This window comes from Dermacentor albipictus, chromosome 1 (genome assembly GCF_038994185.2).
Source record: "Dermacentor albipictus isolate Rhodes 1998 colony chromosome 1, USDA_Dalb.pri_finalv2, whole genome shotgun sequence".
Lineage (NCBI taxonomy): Eukaryota > Metazoa > Arthropoda > Arachnida > Ixodida > Ixodidae > Dermacentor > Dermacentor albipictus.
Genome location: NC_091821.1, coordinates 293,524,604 through 293,533,288, shown reverse-complemented (window position 1 = coordinate 293,533,288; position 8,685 = coordinate 293,524,604).

The window sequence follows — 8,685 nt, the reverse complement described above, 5'->3', positions numbered from 1 at the left end:
GCATGTAAAATTTCAATAATAATTTTTTGCACAGTGCGAATGCGTTTAAGTGGATCATCTAGTCTTTCTTTGGAAATTTTGCTAAGCAGAAACAACGTTCTCCACAAACATCGTGAAAGCTTCGCTTTCACGATGCAGGCTACAGCACCTGATACAGCACCTGCACTGGGATCTGCAGCACGATACGATACACTATACACGATACAGCACGATACAGCACCTGGGATCTGCAGAATAACCGCAGGCTGATAATTAGGTAAGGACACTCCTGAGCGGACGCAAAAAGAATTATGAATTACACAGCTGAAAATGTCGTCCGTACTATGGTGCATTTATTCCTACAGCATGATGACACTGAATGAATCCCTAAGCAAGCTAGGTAATATTTGAGGGTCTGTGATAAAGCACCGATTTGAACACTGCTCGCAAGCAACAAAATGCAAAATTAAAACTCCATTGCAGTGCCCAAGATACACGTGAATATAGCAACATTCAATACTCGGTTAAATACTGGCCATTGACTTGCACGCTGCCTTCTAGGATCAGTGCATAGAATAAAAAAAAAACTCCTTGCATGTTTTGTGTTTTGTTTTTGTGTGTGCATCATGCAAGCCCTTTTCTTTTTATTCATCCTGCTAATTTGTATGTGATATTCTCTGTACTTCTGTATTGTGCTTTATTGTTAGGTTTTTATGTGCTATTTTACTTGTTATTTTGTACCTGTATCTCTGCTTTCTCTGCTCCCCACTGCAAAGCCAAACTGGCTTTGTGGGTACATAAATAAATAAATATACAAAGCTATTCTTGTACTGCTTGTATGTCCCCTTACCGGATCACATTTAACGAAACATGCGATAATAGGAGCGGCGATGCCGCACAAAGATTTTATCGCCAATTAGACAAAGCTGAATATAATGCATACTGTGCGTCGACTTACTTGTGTAAGCACAATTTTGAGTCGATTCCCATAAGTGCGGTGCATTGCCAGCTGTAATACAAACATACGGCATCGCCGGTCAACGTGGTAAAGGGAAAGCACTAGAATCCCGTGTTTCATTTTTAACACGCCGGCTAAGATGGAAACCTTAAGCTCACTTACGGTCTACACTCCATTGTGAAGCGCAGAAACATCATCTGGTCGAAAAACAGCCGGATGACGTAGTCGTGAACGTCGACTGGCACGGCGCGGCTCTTTTCTTTCTGAAACGTCTTCCTAGACGCCGAAATTTATTCCCCAGGGACTTCCATCACTTCTGCAGCGCTGTGATAACGTCCTCTGCACAGATGAAACGCGTTTGCGACATCTGCGAGTCGGCTGATCAGAGAGGCAGCTTATACCAGTGCCACACAGCTAGGCTTTCGATGGCGATCGAGCGCGATCAAATTTCTCGATCACGATCGGTTCTACGCAGATTGCGCGGTACAGGCAGTCGTGATCACCAAATCCGACACCGATCGGGCTCGATCGCGATTGAAGCTGCTCCGGTATGACGCCCGTATAAAATTCCGAGCACTCACCTGCTCGGCAGCGTTGGGCATGACGATCCACGACCACCTCGTCAAGTGCTTGTTCTAGTGGCGCTTGTGTTTCGCCTGCTATCAAAGCGCAGGTCGAGCCTCAACGCAGGTGATCAGCGCTTCGTTGTTGATCGCCTCCATGCTCTATCGACACCTAACCAGCAGCGACTCCCGGCGTCTCCGCACGATTCTGAAACTTAAACAACATTTCCGAACCACGGGAAGTGTACATGCGGCCCACGTGACGTTAGTGCACAAGCTGCCACTTCCGTCGCGTACGCTCCAAATACGCCCAAGATCAAGACCTCCTTGACGCGCGCGATTCCTGCGCGTCTGCCCTCTCTAGACGCGTAATGCTATGTACACACTACGGTCGTAACGCGCGTAACAGCTATTTTGGCGTATCGAACGTAACGGCTGTAAAAAACGTTACGGCAGTTAAGCTGGCACCTTTGTTCACATTTACTGCTGCTTAAATTACGGCTTTTACAACAGGCCAATAAAATTTGGAGCTGCAGAATGGACGTCACCAGCGGTCCAATATAGCTCCTGCCAACATGCGAGCGCTGGCCGAGATCGAAGAAATTCACGCTCAAAACAAACTTATAGTCATGTATTCAATCGCCCAAAGACGACGAAGGCGACGCAGAAGGGTTTGGGTGCGGCAAGTATTTCTCGACAGGGCCACGGACGGCGATTTTCACAACCTTTTCGCCAAGCTCCGAGTTGGTGACGCTGCGATGTTTCATAACATCATGCGCATGTCGCCCCAGCAGTTCCGCTTCCTTGAAAACCTAATGAGACCACTCATCGAAGTTCGGAGCACGCATCTGCGGCCATCGATTTCCTCGGCGGATAAACCAGATGAACTGAAAACAGTCTCGCAAGGCGCACTGCAAAAATTTTCACGAACACAGCCAATCGTGCGCACGGAATGGCGGAATGGCACTTCCCGCGCCCGGAGCTGTCTGCAGACGGGAGGACGGAAGTGTCGTCACCGGTTGTTAAAAGCCGAAAGCTTATCGGTCATTGGCTGTGTCGCAACGGTCGTAACATAACAGTCGTAAATGTTGCCGACCCTTCAACACTCTCACCCACAATTTTTGCGAGAATTGCGCACGTTGGTACCTTTACGTTCGCAGTCTGAACTAGACGCATACGCTTGTTGCGCTTCCGCTTACGTATGTTACGAAAAATCGGCGCCTTACGAACGTAGTCTGAACATAGTATAAGACAGGCGCGTACGGCCTCGCAGACGCGTGACGCGTAGCCAGGCGCGCACGATTCACCGCGTGTGGTTGGGCCTTTAGGGCTAAGGACCAACCGCGAATATGTCAACAACCTTCGGTTTGCAGATGACATTGTCCTGTTCAGCAACACTTGGGACGAGCTATAACAAATGATTGAGGATTTAATAGATAGAGTGTAAGAGTGGGATTGAAGATTATTATGCAGAAAACAAAGTTAACGATCAATATCTTTGCAAGGAAACAAGAGTTCAGGATCGCCAGTCAGGCTCTAGACTACGCGAAGGAATATGTTTACCTAGGACAATCACTCACAGGGGACCGTGATCATGAGTAGGAAATTTACAGAAGAATAAAATTAGGTTGTAGAGCATACGGCAGATATGCTTAGATCTTTACGGAACCCTTACCTTTATCACTAAAAAGAAAGGTGTACAATCAATGAATTCTACCGGGGCTAACATATGGGGCATACACTTGACAAATAAGCTCGAAAACGAGTTAAGCACCATAGAAAGCAATGGGACGAAGAATGATAGGCGTAACGTTAAGAGACGGGAAGAGAGCGGTGTGGATCAGCGAGCAAACGCGTATAGCTGATATTCTAATCAACATTAATAGAAAGAAATGCAGCTGTGCAGGTCATCTAATGCGTAGGTTAGATAACCGGTGGACCTTTGGGGTTACAGAATGGGTGCCAACAGAAGGGAAACGCAGTCGATGACGGCAAAAGACTAGGTGGGGTCATGAAATCAAGAAATTCGCAGGCGCAAGTTGTAATCGGTTGGCGCACCACAGGGGTAATAGGAGATCGGAGGGGGAGGCCTTCGTGCTGCAGTGGACTTAAATAGGCTGATGATGATGACTAGTGTTAGATATGTAGCAGCTTCCTCTGCTCGTGACACCTGGAATTGGTATATGGTGCCTACCAAGCAAGTGCGAATGTTGACTTTTTCACTCGCTTTCCCCATTCGTCTTGCGATGGAAAATAAAGTTGATGTCTTCAGAGCATCTTTCTCTTTAAAAAAAATGATTGAAATGCGTTAAAACACTTTGAGCGTCGGGAAGTCATCCTTAGGTGCTTACATCATCTTCAGACGCATAAGTATTTTAGGCACACGTTAGACGATATTTCTCCCACTAGGAACCATTTTCTGCAAAACCAATGCCAATACTATCTCGTAGACCGCTCTTGAATCGCAAGTGTTGCTCGTTAGTGTTAGTTTATATTCATTTCGTTACCACCTCAATACTTCACACGTTCATTGCATACTTGTAAGGTGTGATAAAGCAACAGTGACCACACTGTTCCTCTTCACTGAAAGTAGTGTTACATAACGCTACTTTGCGGTAACTTTGCTCTGGTCAAGGCAGAGTGGTGGTGCACCTGATGGAACGTTGTAGCCGTCATCTACACCTATTCAGTTCCCGTTAAAAATTTTAGCTGTGCATTCGGCCTTTTGTGCAAAAAAAGCTATAAGCGTATTTTATAGATATGTTCATTTGCAATTATTATTGGTACTTGTAGGTAACTTGATTTGAAACATTAGTTTTTTACAGCTTGCTGAAGTGCTGGAGAGACGAGGCTGCTTCTTGATTATTCTGCCAACTACAGGGTCCTGAATATTTCGCTGCGAGTGTTCGAAAAAAAGAGGCTTTGTGCTTCACTGTTCTGGGTCAAATTTTGCAGAACGACCGCAATTTGGCGTCGACTTCGTTTAGTATAACACTGGGCATAGATAATTGCCTGGTTTTCAAGAAAAAAAGTGAAAATTAATCTGTGCTTATAGGGATGCGAGCTGCTGTCGCGACGGCCCAAGCATAAACATGTGTCGCCACCTGCCGTCATCTGCAGAAAACAGCGTTTCAGGGAGGCAAGTCGCATAGGAAGTCGCCTGTTCCAGCAGCGGGCAACACGCGGCAGCCCTCCCTAGAGTCACTGGAAAAATATTCAGAGTACCGCATTTGTTTTCCCCGCGCCGCCGCCGCGTTCATTGGCCCAACCGTACCATGTGACCTCCGGGGTGCCATAAACCTTCCAAGCGCCGGGCGGGCTGGCTGAGTTAAAGCGCAGGCAGCGCAGGTTCCCTACGTTTGTTATTTGTGTTCAGATTGTAGCGCTCGCGTTTGACTAAAGAAATCATGCCTGGTTGCTGTGCCTTCGGATGCAGCAACCGAACCGAGTCTGGAAAGACTTTTTTCTCGATTCCGATTGGAAAAAATGACCGAGAGCGTCGTTCTGCGTGGCTACATAGAATCGGCCGGGATAACTTCAAGCCTACAAAAAACACCCGTGTGTGCGAGGTAAGTGCACCTTGCTTGTGCTTCTCGGCGCTGTTTTAGAAGATATTTAAGCGAAGTGCACGCGGTTTTAGCGATGCTACGAAAATAGGAGTTCATTGTAGGGATCGTTCGCGCCTTGCACGCTTGACGCGGGTACGCTTTTGTTGCTCAACACACGTGGTTATTCCGTGCTCGTGGCACGCGAAGGCACACTTGTCGCGCGAGAATTCCGCGTCCTCACGTGCACCAGGTACTCGCATGATTTCCCCGCGCACGTGAGCACGCTCTCGCTTCGAGTCACTCGACCCATATGGCACTTGTTTTTCGCAAATTGTGACGATCGTAGTCAATAAAAACATGGTCAGTGCATGTCGTGCGTCCACATAACAGCTGCTTTCTGTGCAGTTGTGTTGGCACTGGTAGAAAAATAGAAATGGGTTGAATATTAGCAATCCTTGAAGCTGCGTGTTTGCGGTCACGTGCGCGTTTACATCCCAATTGAGCTATTTTAATTTTCACTGTGTAAACTTGTAAACCTTGATAACTTTATAACGTATTCTTCGTCTCTTTAGTTGGGTCTTTCAACTTATTATTACAGCTATCTTCCATGTTTTTTTTCTTATTTCACATGTCTCGAACAGCTTCATTCAATAAAGCCCTGGCAGCCGCCTTGGGCAGCCAGCGTTACTGTGACCAGCATCACACTTCTAACCATACAACAAACATTTGCAGGACCACTTTTGTGCTGAAGACTTTGAGAAGCCTAGAGTGGATGGGAAGAAGAGGCTAAAGTATAAAGCTGTGCCAAGCATTTTTGCACACCGTGTGCCAAAGAAAACCAGAAAGCCACCATTCGCCCGTCTTCCTAGTTCGCCAGCAAACAACTTGGCTGAAGAGGCTGAACCTGAAGGGGAAAACTTGCTAATAGGTAATTTTTCCTCAAATGAAACTTTTTTTCATACATACACTGCAGCAGTGCTTTGTTGGTCGGTTATCACGTAGCCACATATAATGCAAAATGGATGATTTCGTACCTGAATGTATACTGGCATTGATCTTGTAACTTTTCAATGATTTGAATCGGGGCCTGATACTGTGACCAAACAGAGAAACCTCAACTATTTCATTGGCACTGCTCTTTTAAGTGTAGCACTTACAAGTAATGTGGTTGCATGTCTGGGCACAAAAAGTGTTTGAAACGAAAAAATCACTATGAAAACTTTTGCAGCTGCTGACAGCACAGCAGATGGTCTGGACTCTTCAAAAGAGCAACAGGAGCATACTGGATCTGCTGATGTGGCAACAGAAGTGCCAAAAACCTCAGATGTTCAAGAGGATGCATCTCCCAACATGTTCAATGAAGTTGACACACTGAAGCGCCAACTTAACTTGGAAAGAAAAAAGCGTGCGAGGGTGGAAATGGAGTGTGACGCCCTGAGAAGATCATTTAGTGGACTGCTTGCAGAAGATCAGCTCCGTGTCCTGCAAAAGGGAACAATGAGAGGGTCATCATGGACTCAGAAGACAATTCAGGAGTCTCTGAAGGTCCGACTTGCCTGTGGGGGAAGAGGATATGAATACCTGAGAGGTAATGGGTGGCCGCTCCCTGCTGAACGCACTCTTCAAAAACATATTGAAGATATCAAGTTTACCCCAGGTATGCAGTAATGTTTGCAGCTCCATAATAAACATTTTCCACATTGCAGGTGCGACTCAAGACTAGCTACTGACTTCACTGATGATCACATAGCAAGCATAGCTAGAAATATTGGGCGGCAGCAGGAGGCTTGCACTCATCTTTTTAGAAAAGATTTTATAAAGGCTCTGATAGTGACAAGCGAGGTTGTTTGAAACGACTGGGCTGAAGCTTGTACTTTTGAATTTCAAAGAAAAGTAGCCGTGATCATTCCAGGACGCATGTTTGTTAGCAAAGATACACTCTAACTATGCTTTCTGCAATACCCCTAGGCTAGTGTTAAAGCTATCAAACATAATAAAAGGCTCTTTTCTTGTCATTCTAGGTATTCTTGAGGAAGTGTTTCCACCTTTAGCATCAAAAGTGGCAACATTCAACTCTGAAGAGCGTTATGCAGTCCTAATGTTGGACGAAATCCAACTGACGCCTGGTTTGGACTATGATATTACAACACGCTCTGTCATCGGTAAGGCTTCATCAAAAACAAATGTGGTCTGCCGTTTACATATCGGGCAGCGTAGTTCTCTTGCAGCTAAAACCAATGCAGTAATGAGCACTGGCATGTGATACTTAATTTAGCGATGTGAAAAAAGTTAATGCAACTAATTTAACTGCTCTAATTTCAATATCTAAGCGTTAATGACTAAATGTGTGTGCATAGGTACACAGAGAAAGCCATTCAAGCATCCTTGGCATATCTTATATTTATGTAGTTTTCGATGAAACCTGTTATACCTTATAAACAAAGTTATAAACAAAGTGGTGTCCAACTTAACTCACTTAAGCTTGGCACATGACAGGCTTAGATGATTATGTGCTACTAAACCCAGCACAGCAACATCATTTGTTTTTCTATTTTTGATGCTTTCCTGTGCTAATAAAGCACACTGCATGCTTACTTTATGATATATACTGGACAGCTCTGCACTGCTATGCCCCAAATAAGCATTCTTGAATTATCCCTCAGGCCGCCCTACTCTCCCCTCCTCGGACCCAAGTGCAGAGCCTGTACTGGCGACACATGCTTTGGTTTTTATGCTTGGCGGAATTGCATCAAGATGGAAGCAGACCGTCGCATATCATTTCACAGGTAAGTAGCAGTTGAAAGTTAGTGTTAAGTGAATTTTTGCACGTAAAGTTGGGAACAACACAATGTTTTCATTTTTCTTATGCGCATAACTGCAGAGACTGTTTGGCCAATTCCTGAAGAATTGCGTGCCAGTGATGTGTAACACAGAGTGGCAACATTCCTCCTAGAATCTTTACTGAACTGCCTACTTTTTCTTGGATGGTAGCGAGCTAATGCATAGGGGAGGCTTACAGAAAATGCAGTTGGTGTCGGTTAAGACCACCTAGGGTCACAGGCAATGACAATCCACAGAATAAAGCTGAAATGAGTTGTCAGTACTGTGTAGAATGCTACGTAGCTATATGTAGTGATGACCATTGGTGACATGCTGTCGTCGCTTGCTTGCTAAACCTCCTAAGCGGCTGACGAGTGAAAGAATGTAGCATAAAAAATGAAGCAAGGCGGTTATCGACTTGGCCTTGCGCCTTGCCATGTTGGCTGTGCGCCAGCCAAGTGTGGAGCGGGTGAGAGGCACCACTAATAGAAGCATAATGCAATAAATACAGCATCAGTATGCATATCCCAATGAGTGAAATGTGCAAAATAAATGAAAGGTTTCAGCATTTTGTTTTCATTTCAGGTGAATCCTTTGATGCCGCAAAGGTACTGGACTTGCTATTTGAAATCATCAGGCGCAGTGAAAGCATCGGTCTAGCAGTGGACTGCATTACTTCAGACATGGGTGGAGGAAATCAAGCCATCTGGAAGCTGCGTGGAATCATGGCCACAAAGTATGGTCGTCCAAGGACCAGCTGCCCCCATCCATGTGGAAACGACCGTAGCCTCCATTTCCTTGCGGACGCACCCCACCT